This window comes from Alligator mississippiensis, chromosome 14, assembly GCF_030867095.1.
Source record: "Alligator mississippiensis isolate rAllMis1 chromosome 14, rAllMis1, whole genome shotgun sequence".
Lineage (NCBI taxonomy): Eukaryota > Metazoa > Chordata > Crocodylia > Alligatoridae > Alligator > Alligator mississippiensis.
Genome location: NC_081837.1, coordinates 10,370,499 through 10,383,434, shown reverse-complemented (window position 1 = coordinate 10,383,434; position 12,936 = coordinate 10,370,499). Strand labels below are relative to the sequence as shown.

General features: G+C 41.5%; 1 protein-coding gene across 4 annotated transcripts in view; it reads right to left on the bottom strand.

Annotated features, from left to right (window-relative positions):
- LOC102576049 (S-adenosyl-L-methionine-dependent tRNA 4-demethylwyosine synthase TYW1) overlaps nt 1-12,936 on the bottom strand; it is a 137,413-nt gene that overhangs the window by 48,267 nt on the left and 76,210 nt on the right. The window contains exons 14-15 of one of the 4 annotated variants that reach the window (XR_009456485.1): nt 6,813-7,027; nt 5,505-5,603 (exon numbers count right to left, since the gene is read on the bottom strand). The exons of the other annotated variants lie outside the window; for them this stretch is intronic. The gene's annotated coding sequence lies outside the window, so the exon portion shown is untranslated. The remainder of the gene's footprint in view (nt 1-5,504; nt 5,604-6,812; nt 7,028-12,936) is intronic. 4 annotated transcript variants of the gene reach the window in all.

Here is a 12,936-nt window from a genome sequence, read left to right as displayed (position 1 = left end):
TATGGGCACAGACAGGCATACAAGTATACTGTTTTAAGGCAAGAGAGGGGCTAATCACTTGGGAATATGCTAATCTAATATAAGAAAACTGTTTCACCCGTCTGTTCTTCACCCCAAATAACAAAAGCTAATATTCAGTAATCTACTTCCAAATGAAAAAGTTAGACTGTGGTAAATACATACACACCTGTACTCACCACTGCTACTTCTACTCTTTCAAAGCAACGGGTGCATCTACATCAGGCATTTACTGCAGAGTTGCCTTATTAGCTCCCCAGTAAACATCTCAGCGTCTACACGTGCAGCCCTATAAGGCTACAGGAAACTAGTAACCTCCACAGCAGGTTAGTACTTGTAAATAAAAGTACTATCCTGCTGCAGAGTTTTTTAGTGCATAGCAACACACGCATACACGTCAACGGGGCTGGCTAGAGCACGAAGCTGCTTCAGTGCAGGGGTGCCTGCTGACTAGCCCCACACTGAAGTACCCTCATGCCCCAGTCAGCCCCTCTGCAGTACATTGAGCTGGGTCAGAGCACCCCCTGCCAGACAGGGCTGCTCCGACCTGGCTCAACGTGCTGTATCCCAGCTGCATGTGTAAATGCAGAGCCTGGGAGCAAAAAACCCTGGTGCAATATACGCCAGAGTTTATTGCTGCACATTAATATGCATGTGTAGATGCACCCAGTATAGCCATTTCATCTGCCCATGCTCTCAGTGACAAACTGACTAAGGATCTCTCTCATCTTGCAAAGGAGGCTACTCTACACAAAAGAGTTGTTTTAGCCAAAATAAAGACTGAATTTCACATCAGACTTTACATCCTTTCAGTGCAAGCCTTTCTGGAAACTAAAAGAAAACATAGTCCTTTACTCCATAAGTATAAAAAGGTGAAGTGCACAAAAACCATGTCATACCTCTACGGTGTTAATATATTTACATTTTTATCAGTGTTATCCATCTATTAATGTATGTGTACGAATTCTAAAAAGGTGAAAGGGCTGCACTTCTGTGCTTCATATCTTGTTCTTGGATGAGATTTAATTAACCTGATCATTTTAATGTCATCCATCAGCTTTTACTGGCCACCCTTAAAATCCTTCAAGTGAAATAAAAGCAATATTCTACTGAGAAGATTATGGTGCTCTGACCTGGCTCAGAGCACCATATTGAATTGAATACACCAATGCCAATTCCCAAACTGGGATGTCAATCTTTGAGAACATTCAAGCATATAAACTGTCCCAATGACACATTTAACATTAAAGCATGAGCTCAAGTACTATAGTAGAACAGAACCTAAAAAATATAGTAGATTAACTGGAATCTATGTATTTAGTGTACCCACCAACAGAACACAAAACTTAACAATTTTCTGTAACCCTCTAGACTTACTCAATCTTTTCACTATATGTTAAATATTCTCCTCACTTTAATCAAATAGAGAGAACTACTTTCAAAGCAATACAGTCTCTAGAAATAATAAAAGGCTTGTTTTTCAGCTTGAAAATGGTTTTGCTCAGCAAAGCCACAGTCAGTTTCCTCCCCCATCTTCCACACACTTATCTTTATAAATCGTTTAACAAATCTCCTTTGTTGACTAAGAACAAGTTTTATTTCTAAGCTAACTTTGGTGGACTGTCACATAAATTTCACACCCTGAAAATCAGCTGCAATGTTCCTGAAAATAAAATAGCACTAAACCAACCTCTAGCATATCATCAACAAAACTAGATCTCAAATTTATCATTAGGCCAGAGTACAGCATAATATGCCAGTTCTATTTGGGAACTGGGTAAACTCAACATTAAATAAAGAGGGGCAGGTATTAGGAGCAGCAAGCGCATTGCTAACCTATAGCCCAATCCTGAAGTGCCATTACAACAAAATGTGATGGGGCATTGCCACATGAGCTAAAGGAGAATTCATAGGGAATCAGCATGAAATAAGCACCTCCTTAAAAACCACTGGCTTCACTTTAATTTAAAACAACAGGTATAAACACCTTGCCGGGGAAGCTTTTTGCCCAAATAGTTGCTGGATCAGGGCCTTTATGCATAAAAATCTCTTTACCAGTGAAATACATCAATCGTCACTAGGGCTGAATGCAGCAGCTGCTAGAACAGCAGGAGACAAGCAGGAAATGACGATCCCGATACCCACTTCAAATTGCCTGAGCAATTTAGCTAGGCGAAAAGTAATTATCAGCAATGGAAACTGGCCAGTACATCAGTGCTCCCGACCAATCATGAAAAGAGCCTTGGGAATTTTAACAGGACTCAAACGCTTCAACACCTCAATTCAATTCTCATCTGTATGAAGAGCATCGGGGTGATGCGAGGATACTGGTTACACTCCGATGAAGGACCTTTAAAACCACAGTGAGAAGGAGACTTCTGCATAAAGTTTAGGACTTTAAAGGAACATTTTTTTAAGCAATAAAAGTGACCACTTTTAATAGCTATGTTTAAAATGCTCAAAGGAAAATAATTCTGGAAAATGAGACTATCATGGGCAACAAGATACAGACTAGGAACATAAAAGCCAAGGGAAAAATAGGCAGACAAGGTTCTTTGGGTGAATCTGGCATCTTTTATTAGACCAACTTAAATAGTTGGAGAACAGTTTTTAAGCAAGCTTTCCGGTTCAAAAACCCTTCGTCAGGCTAAGGAAGTTTCAGCAGTTTCTAAATAGGACTTTAGACGCCTAAATTAAATTAGATTCACACCCTACTCATAAGACCTCATCAAACTTTAATGGACCTCCACCAGTTCAGTCAGAAACCCAATTTCCCCAAAAACAGCTTTGGGGAATTTGGCATTTTTAAAGGCAATCAGCACACTTATTTACGTGCAACAAGTACAGATCAGGAGCCAGAACGCAGGCTGTAGTGGCTGCATGTCTTAACCAAGAAAAATGTTTCAGCTCCATTTGGATTTTACATGGCTTTTACAGTGAAGTTTTTCTGTTTGGGATTTTTTGGCCATTTTAAGGATCTCATTTTGTTGTTGTTATGTTCTGGGTTTTTCTGTTTGTTAACTGGGAACACTGAAGGGAAGGGTCACTCTGCATTTAAAAAAAATCCTATCTTGATGATGATCGTGATCATAATGATGGTAGTGGCTTTTAAGATAGCACTACCTAGATAAAGAAAAACTAAGAAGCATTATGTTAGGAAGAAGAAATAGAAATGCCCCTCATTTGACTACATGTCCACACTGCACACATAAAACTCACTGATAAAAGTAGCTAATAATACAAACAAGATATATGTGGGATTAATACCATATCAGCATGCTGAATGCATGCACAGACTACAATGTGATAAGTTCATATTGTGGTAAAAGAGCAGGAATGACACCTGGCCCCTCAGGAAAGCATCAAACCAGATATAAGTAGCTTCAAGAGCAAAATGATGAAATCAGAGATCAATCTGCTTTAAAAAAAATGTAATTACCTTATTTAAACAAAAAAAATCACTAAAATCTCTTGCTTTATAAAGTGCTAATGAATGTTTTTCTTTGTAGGTTGTCTTATCTAAAAATAGAAAGATTTAAAAAAAAAAAAAAAGACATTTGCTGCAATTCCTACCCGTTTAATTTACTTTAAAAAAATCAGTGCAAATAAGCAACTTTCAAAAAATATATATGTTTTATTGACTAAGAATTCTTTTGAAGCCAACTACCCTTGTAACATCCCTGCACTGCTCTTATGACTAGGTAACGGATATTATGAAAGGCAAGCAATCTTTAACATTTTTAAAATCGCCCACCTTGTTAAACACAGCAGTACCAGCAGATTGTGTAAGATATTAAAAAAAAGTATGCAGGGCCAATGGTGTGGCAATGTCAGTGCTGTGCCAGGTACTTTAAAGACATGTAAAAAGGTAAGATCTGGGCCATAAAGAGCTTTTACTACTTTCCAGCTAACCTGACAAAGACTATGCACAGGAGTAAAGTTGTATGTGAACATCTCTGCAGAAGCAGGCCCCTAGATTAAACAGAACTCTTTCATACTGTTACTTCGGCTCCTACCCCTATCCTGTGATGGGATGCAGTGGTGGTACACTGCTTCCCAGCTTGCTCCATCACTAGCCCTAATCTCTTTGCAGTCATCAGGGGTTGCTATTATGGAACCCCAGGGTTCTGCAGGACATGGTTTGAAAAACACTGCCATAAGAGGTAGTAGACTTCCCTCTGCTCCTGTACTGGCATTAGCACAGTGCAGGATTATACCAAAGAATACTTTCCGTGCAGTCTTTTGGAGAAGACTGATGCTGGAGCAGGAATACTCCAACTGACTTCCATCCCAGCATTTAAGATCTCTGAGTGAGATCCATCCATGTACACAGCCTGAACAAGATGGACAGATGAAACTCAGTTTGTAAAAGGTGGGGGGAACCGCACCATAAAGCAGCTGAATTCAAGGAAAATGTTTCCTCTGTTCACTTCCAATTTGCAGGAATTAAACCAAAGCTGCAGGGATTTTCCCCAATTCATTCACTAACTGCAGGCTAGGAGCAGACAAAGTCAGTTGCTATACCAGATCAACTGACACACCCTCCCAGGTAGTAAGTCCCACACCCCTTAAACTGGTATAATTACCATCAGTCTGTACCCTGGGTATTGCAAAGGGAATTAATCACAGGTTGGGGAAATGGACCAACCACCCCATGGACCCACTACAGCTAGATAAGAGTAGATCCAGTAGATCATCCCTCCCTTGGCCCCCTCTGCACCCCCACACCTGGAATGGATATGGAATCCACTGCTGTGATGCACAGTGAGTCTGACATCCTGTCAGCAGCCCCAGGATCCCACCAGCATGGGGCTAGATTTTGCAGAAGCAATCCCCTTCATTGGGCTTTTTTAAGAGGCCAGTTTGCTCATGCCAAAACCAGACTCTCTTCCTCAGTGTCTTGTGCCGGTCGGTGTCTATTATGCTTCCAAAGAAAACACACAGGCATGAGGAGCCTACTCCACTTCTAGGAATTGAAATGTCTGCGTGCAATTAATTCCCATCCTATCCTGGAAACCCATAAATGCATCTATCTTTGTAACACACCTTCATTTCAGCCTGAAGACTGTCACAAAGGCAGCAAGGAGGAGGAGGAGGAGGACAGTGTCCAAATTTTGCATTTTCAGGGATTCAGGCAGGGTGGAATAGGATTGCACTTTGACACACCAAATGCATCTGCACCACCTTCTCCAGCTTCGCGAGTTTCCTATAAGCAGGTCTCAGGCACATGACTTGGCAGGAGGAACAACAAGTGAAATTAAAGTATTTAGAACATGATCACATGTTCATATTCCTGTGAAGCTAGCAGACATCAATTTCCCCTGCAAAACTGCATGCACAACATAAGACCCAATGTGCTACAAATTACCATCTTTGGGCACCTGTCTATACACACAGGTCCTGATCCACCAAGTCCTTGTGGAGCCTTTTGTGTTCACAATATAGGCCTAGCTGAAATCTAGACTCAGCACAATGAAAGCACCTACACAGTTGGCTGTGTGCCAGTCTTCTTGCTGCCATCATTTGCTGGTCAGAGATTCAGACCTGCTCAAGACATATGTAAGATCGCACTTTGTAAGTACAACCTGTTAAATAAAAAAAAAAAAAAAAATCACACATTTCATAGATGTCCATTAGCTCAGCGTAAGCATTAAACATTTACAATGATTTATTGATTATTTTGCCAAGGTTTCCAAGAACAATCTACTGACACATTCTCCATCAAGGAAACCTGGCTTAAAGGTTGACACATCTGAAACCAGGTCCCTTGGTTGTTGTCTTCTCAAAACAAGGTTCCTAAAATTATCCGTAAACAGTGCTGAAAAATTTGTGCTGTGGCCTGGGATTATCAGAAGAGATTAATGCAGTTAAGGCTGGAATTCAACAACAGTAGGTGCCAAATCACCTTGAGATTCTTTGAAAATCCCAGCAGGCAAAACAAGAGAGAGTGGATGTAACAGGTTTTTACACATTTGGACACATTTGCAATAGACTTCTGACACTTTGACTCTTTATTGAAAGCCCATATCTCTACTGTGATTTAATTCACTGCCTGTGCTCATGAACTAGTAAAATTTGGGTTTGAGAAAAGTAAGAGATCATTTATACTGAGTCTGTTGTAAAAATCACTCCCATCAACAGACTTTAAAATATTACCAGTCTGCCAGGGCTGCTATGATTAAACAATTATCTTTCATGACACATTGTACAAGCACCAATTTGCTTTGATATACATCTAAATGCCATACATTTCTGAAAAAAACATGAAATTTACAAATGAGTAAATCCCTATTGTTTTACATGGAAGTACAAGATTACACTGACGATTAAGTCAAAGAGCTGAATTAGAATGCATTTCAATCTTTTCAAGACTACTATTGTTTAAATGGTCCTTACATCAAACATGCTTTACGGTGGTGTCATAACACTGACTACTGCACATCTATTCACTTGGGTATTGCTGATCAATCTTCAAAGAAGTTCTACTCACCCATTACATTGGACTATGTATTAACAGGCCTTAATGGTAACAAAAAAAAAAAAAACCCAAAAGAAAAAGAAAAAAGAAAATGGGCTGGCTGGGAGATGCGGAGCAATACTAGAGACTAGTTAACAGTCACATTCTTTTAATGAAGAGTCCAGCTCCAAAGTAACTTCACCCCGATCAAAGCTGTTAAGCATGCTCACAAAGGCTAGGTACAGACACTCAAAAAGCCCGGGGCTGAATCAATTCAGTCTTTGCAGATTAGTTTAGTGAACAGATTAAATTGAAACAGAAGTGAACAGACATTTACCTGTGATTCAGAAAATGCAACCACATGCCTGCAGTGGTTCAGGCCAGAAGCCTGGGGGTGCTACAGTACAGTTCTCTGGCTGTGTGTTCACTTCCTTTTCCTGCTGCCCCCAAGGTCTCTAGGGTTTGCAGTCCACAATTACAGCAGCAGGACTCTGCAGGGTTGCTCATCACTTCTTCCTGTTTCCAGGTGCCTCTGGGATTTGTAGTCCACAGCTGCAGCCAGCAGTAAATGTGAGTGCAGGGGGAAGGGGTGTTTAACCTCCCTCCCTGGCCCCAGCCCCCAGCCAGGGCTTGCCTGGGGGGAGGGCAGTCCCTCCCCGTAGACTGGGCAGCATCCCTAGGTGGGCTTGCCCCCCTCTACTCCTTTGTCAGCCAGCCCTCACTGCTCCAGCTAGGGAGCAGAAGCGCAGAGTCAGCCCTGCTCTCTGCAGAAGACAGCCCAGCCCAGCCCAAAGCTGAAAAGCATGCTGGGAGACTGATTTAACTTGAACCAGGGGACAGATGCTTCATAAACTGATTTGACCCAAAACAGTCAAGTATAATATTACATTCAACCAGGTTTATCTTAAACCAGTTTCAGCCATTTTCAAACTGGTTTACGTGCACTGAACTTCTATTCCGTTACGGGTGTAAACAAGTTTCTGATCACTTAGAGCAGTTTATGTGTAACTTCCGTCCCTAGCCAAAAAGGAATGCACAACCCTGTATGGAAAACAGTTCTGGAACTCAGCAGCAACATAAAGGGCTCTGAACACCTCTCCGTAGTAAATCCTGCAATCCTGAATGGGACTCTTGCCCAAGGAAGAAATGCAGTATTTGGCTACGAAGGACAGATCCTGTCAGGTCAATGAGGCTCCTGTGTTGCCATCCAGACTTTGCTCAGCAGCTACTGTAGTTTACTGAGGACAGTGTATGTTCACAGAGCTTTCCACTAGTATATGAGGGTGACCTGTGTGCTGTTCAGAACAGTATGCAATACAGCTTCTAGGGGAAGGCTGTGTGTGCTGCTAGGTGAATGTAGAGCTCTTTTATTATTACTTTAACACCGTTCTCTTCATGTTAGAGCGCAGAACACTCCATGCAAGGTCCTCTCTGTAGACTCAAGGCCTGAGTCGTTACAGGCTGCAAAGAATCCAGCACAAGCTAATAGTCAGTCGTTCGCAACCCCCGCACCAATGGATCTTTAAAGCTAGGGTTTTTTTCTCATTTGTACCAGTATAAAACAAAATAGCACTATTTAGTTCAGCGTGTGCAGACATGAAAACCTGGCCTTTAGTCACACTACTTCAGCATAGTGTGGCAAATCCTTTCTAAACACAAGGATGGATTCTCCTGGGAAAGTTAAACATTTTGCCAAAGAAAGTAGAAAACAATTAGCCAAGATCTGCCATTGGTAGCTCCAGCATAACTGAGAGCAGAATTTAGCGTGATCCAGAAATCAACAAATCCAATCCAAATAAGCTACACTGATGGGTTTACATTCTCTGCCTTCCCGGGGATTTCTCTTCTCCCAGGAATGATCTATTTTACTGATTTTTTTTTGTCTGTTAAAGAGTTCACGTTTCTCTGTTCGTTCTGCTTTCGATATACATTAATGCCTCAGTTCCTGTGGTCTGCCTGAAACAGACTTCCTCGGTTTTGCTTGTTGTGCCTTGGTTTCAATTATACATTCACTCATTGAAATGAAAGAATAAATCAGCCCTGGAAACGCTCTGTCAACTCATCTTTCTTGAAATGTCAAATGAAAAAATTCAATGGACCAGATAAGTACTTTTTATAGAATTCACCAAGTCAGAGCTGCTCAGTATTTGTTTAAAGACTAAAAACAAAAAGCCTAACAGTTAAAGATGTTCAATCATTATACAGATTGGAACATTATGCAATGCCCTGCATACTTGAACAATCCCAAAGCAAGTCTGCACAGCATTTGTTCCGGCGCTATTTTCACTTTATAGGTATAAATTATTACATTCCAAAACAGAATGAGATTTTGTTCTCTTTTGCTTAGCTGCCATGATCAATCTTTCCTTTGTTAAGTGCTACGATTAAAAACATACGTGTGTAGGACCTCATCGCTCAGGCCCTGGCCAGTGTTCAGCTAAAGGCCCTTTGGGACCTGATTGCAATCCCAACTACAGCACTTCCTATCATGCTACATGTGCATGGCAAGATCTGCAATTATGGGATCAGAGACCAGATCCACATCACATTGCTGGTGCAGGGAAAGCCTAGGATCAGGATCCTGGGCTCCCTCTGCATGGCAATTGGGAAGCAAATCAACCGAACTCTGCTCCCAGGGCTTTGATGCAACCCCCAGGTTGGGAGTACAGATCAGCTGACTGCCCTCCTAGCCCCCACGACACAGCAGAGCCCTTGACTCCAGCTGTGCCCCAGAACCTAGACACCCAAATCAGCTGCCATTCCCAGCTGCAGAAGTGCAAGCTCCAATGTACCCCAGAGCCTGGAAGCAGCAGTTCATTGGGACTCCCAGCCTTGGGGACACACAGGAGCTCTTTACTTCAATGTGCCCCAGAGGCTACGAGCAGCAATCAGCCTGGGGAGCACATGGGAGTGAAGGGCTTCCATGCACTCCCCTAGCTGGGAGCCCCGATCAGCCTGGCCACACGTGCAAGTGAAGGTGGGATGGGAATCAGCCACAAAGTTAATTATACATTTTTTGTGTAATAACTTTGCAGCTTATTCCTTGTTTTATTACACCATTAATTGCATTAACATGTAGTCATGTCGTCAGTGTAACATCCGCGAGTGGCCCCAGAGTCACAAAGGCTGCTTGCAGGCATTAAAAAAAGCCAAAAAACGTGCTTTACCAGAAGAAGCAGTGTGTTACTTCAACCTGGCTCTGCAGCATCTATAAAGACTGGGTGCTTCAACAGGGCTTTTTGGTGGTTTTAGCTAAAGCCAAGTCAATCTGCTATTAGATAAAAGTGCCAAAAAAGCCCCACTAAAATGCCCAATCTTTACAGACACTGCAGAGCTGGGTTGAAATAACATGCTGCCTCTTCCAGGCATGCATGGGACTCAGTGTGGGACCATGCTAAGTAAAGCACCATTGGGGTGGGGGGGATTTACATCTAGAAGCACCCAAAGTGTTTTTCCAAAGTACATTAGCAGCACTAGTTTGCAGCTAAAAAATAAGAAGTGACCTGCCCAAGATCACACTGCATATCAGTGTCAGAAAACCAAGGCCAAGCCCGGTAAGGATGGAGGATAATTTCCAACTCATCAATTCCTGGAAATGAGCATGACACACCAGACAGAGCACTAGTCTAGGACTAAGAAAATGTGTGTTAATTTTATTCCTAGTTGCTCACTGACCTTGGATAGGTTACGTTACCCTCCCCAAGCCTGTTTCTGGAATTTATCAAATGGAGATAGTTCTTGCCTCCTTTACACAACTCTTTAAGCTGGAGAGCGCTAAGTATATTCCTTAACTGACACAGAGGAAAAAAAAATAAAAATCTGGCAGGAGATAAGCAAGCGAGAAACCATTTAGCAGGAAGTGATTTTTATTTTCACATCTCTAGGTATCCCAGCAGTGAGCCACATGACAGGGTTTTGAGTATGAACTATATTTACAAACCTTCCCGTCTCTGCACATGAGTCAAGAAACAGATTGGGATAGAAAAGGTAAGATTTGCTTCCCTCAGAAGCCCAAAAATTTGTTAAAGATGCACTCCTTCCTTCCTCTGCTGCATTCCTTGCTGAAAGAAGGTGAAGTATTTCAGAGAAAATAATTTAACATAAAATACTGTACCTTTAGTATTCATCATGTTGCATCTCAAAATGATTACATCAATAAATGTTGTCAGCAAAAACATTAAAACTAGCACACAGCTGTTGGGGGGAGTTACTTTACAGTGCATGAGAGGCAGATTTTTCAAAATTTATAGTGACACAAAATTGATTACTGATTTCAACATCTGTTGCAAATTTTACATTTTATATTCCCCTTCAAATGTCACTTGGCTTAAACCCATCAGAGCAGGCTTTCCAAACCAGTGAACTGAGAGCCCTACCCTCTACCAGCAACCACATAAAATCATCACCCTGCACACCAAATATCTTGTGACCATAAAAATAATAATTATCAGCATATATTATGTAATATGGCATTAGTGCTAAAGCACTGCTAAGACTTTGCTTGGAACATATTTACACATTACATCTGCAATCACTCTGAAGCCAAGGATAGCTCAGAAGCAATCATTAGATTAAAAAGTCGAGCAAAGTAAACAGTACCAGATGCAAGGCTAAAGAAATCTCAAAATCAGGAGGTTGGCAACTCTATGCACCCAGGATATATGAGAAGCTTCTTGCATAAAAGCAGTATCGCACATGCAGAGTTAGCAGGTGACAAACTGAGATTTCACAACAGTTCCACACTGCCAGACCCCTTTTGCAGGCACAAGGTACTAGAAGTGCAATCTCTGAATGGGACTCCATTCTCTTTGCAGCCTTGGAGTGTTGTAAGCAAGGGTTCAAGTTCAAGTGCATTACTTCCCAGCTTAGGCAAAGTTAAGAATGATCTTTTGCAACGGAAGTCAATTTGTTTTGCTACATCTCATCTACTGAAGACCAAACTTTCCTCCAATGAAATTCCAATTACACTTGAAAGGGAGGGGAGATAAATTAAGACTTTATCAGAGAACTAAAACCAAAGAACTTACAACACACAGGAGAATGCAACTCAAAACAAAAATTGGAAAGCGCCAGGAGTGCCTTAGCTTTTGTGACCCTTCTGTAAGGACAAGATCATGTCCTGCTTTGTCATCAGTTCTTGCAGTGACATAACATTACATTAACCTAAGGGGTGTTTTTTTTGTATAGTTTCCATCTGTTTAAAAGAACACTGGCACCTGACCCTGAAAGTTAAAGCAGTTCAGTAATGCCGATTTAATGCCTGGCAGAACAGCAAGTTCTTTGAGGTACCACGTGCCGAGCAGATTGGACAGGATTTATCATGATTAAGTCAAAGAGATACAGAAGGAAGAGGTGGTCCCACGATGAGGCAAAAGAGTCTTCACAATATTGACTTTTCCCTAATACTCCTGTATTCAAGTTCACTGATTTCGTTTGAGCCAAATGAGCTCATTAACATTTTTTGCATTAATTTCTCAAGCAAAAGGGAAAACCTGCCAAAAAGAAACACATGCACAGACTAACACCACAGGGTGAACGATGCCTCCCAAGGTTAGAGCTTGGAATATCTATCCTTTAAAGTTTTTAAGAGCATGTTAGCCGGACACTTGGCTGGGTTTGTTTAGTCAGGGATGCTCCCGCCTTGACCGGGGGTTGGACTGGCTGACTTCCTAATGTCACTTCCAACCCTGCTTTTCTATAACCTGATTCTCTACCGGTCACTACTTTGCCAGCTTTTCTCCAAAGTTAATGGACTCTTGTGTACAAATGTAAAAGCCTTTTAAGACAAGAAATATTCCTTCTAAAGGCATATACAATATTGTGCCATTATGTAGCCCAAAGCAGTCGACCAACTACTACCCCTATCCTTTATGGAACTGCCACATGGTTTTCACAGTCAAGGCCGAGCAGACAAGGATATTAGGTTTTTAATAGCCACCAACTTCCAAGCCCTTTCCTAGTAAAATTAGTGAAAATAAAGTTCATACTGTCAAAAATGTTAAAGGCTGAAAGGGATCATTAGATCAACTATTCTAACTCCGGTGTAACACAAGTCATAGAATTTCACCTTGTTACTCCTATACTGAGCCTGATAAATTGTGTTTAATTATAATGTATCTTCCAGGAAGGCATCTAGTCCTACCATAAAGACTCCAAGACAGAGAATGCACCACTTCCCTTACTAATTTGTTCCAGTGGTTAATGACCTCACCACTAATCTGTGCCTTTTTTTGTAATCAGAATTTGTTTGGCTTTCATTTCCAGCCATTGGCTCTTGTTATCCATTTTTACCACTAAGCTAAAGAGCCCTTTTAATACCATGTCTTTTTTCCCCAGTGAAAGAGTTGAACCACCTGAAGGCAAGTCAGACAATTTCAGGTTAGGTTATTGGCTCCGGAAGGAAGAGGGGGCGAGTCAGCCTTCTGGATGCTTCAAACACAATGCCTGAAGAAGCACGTTTT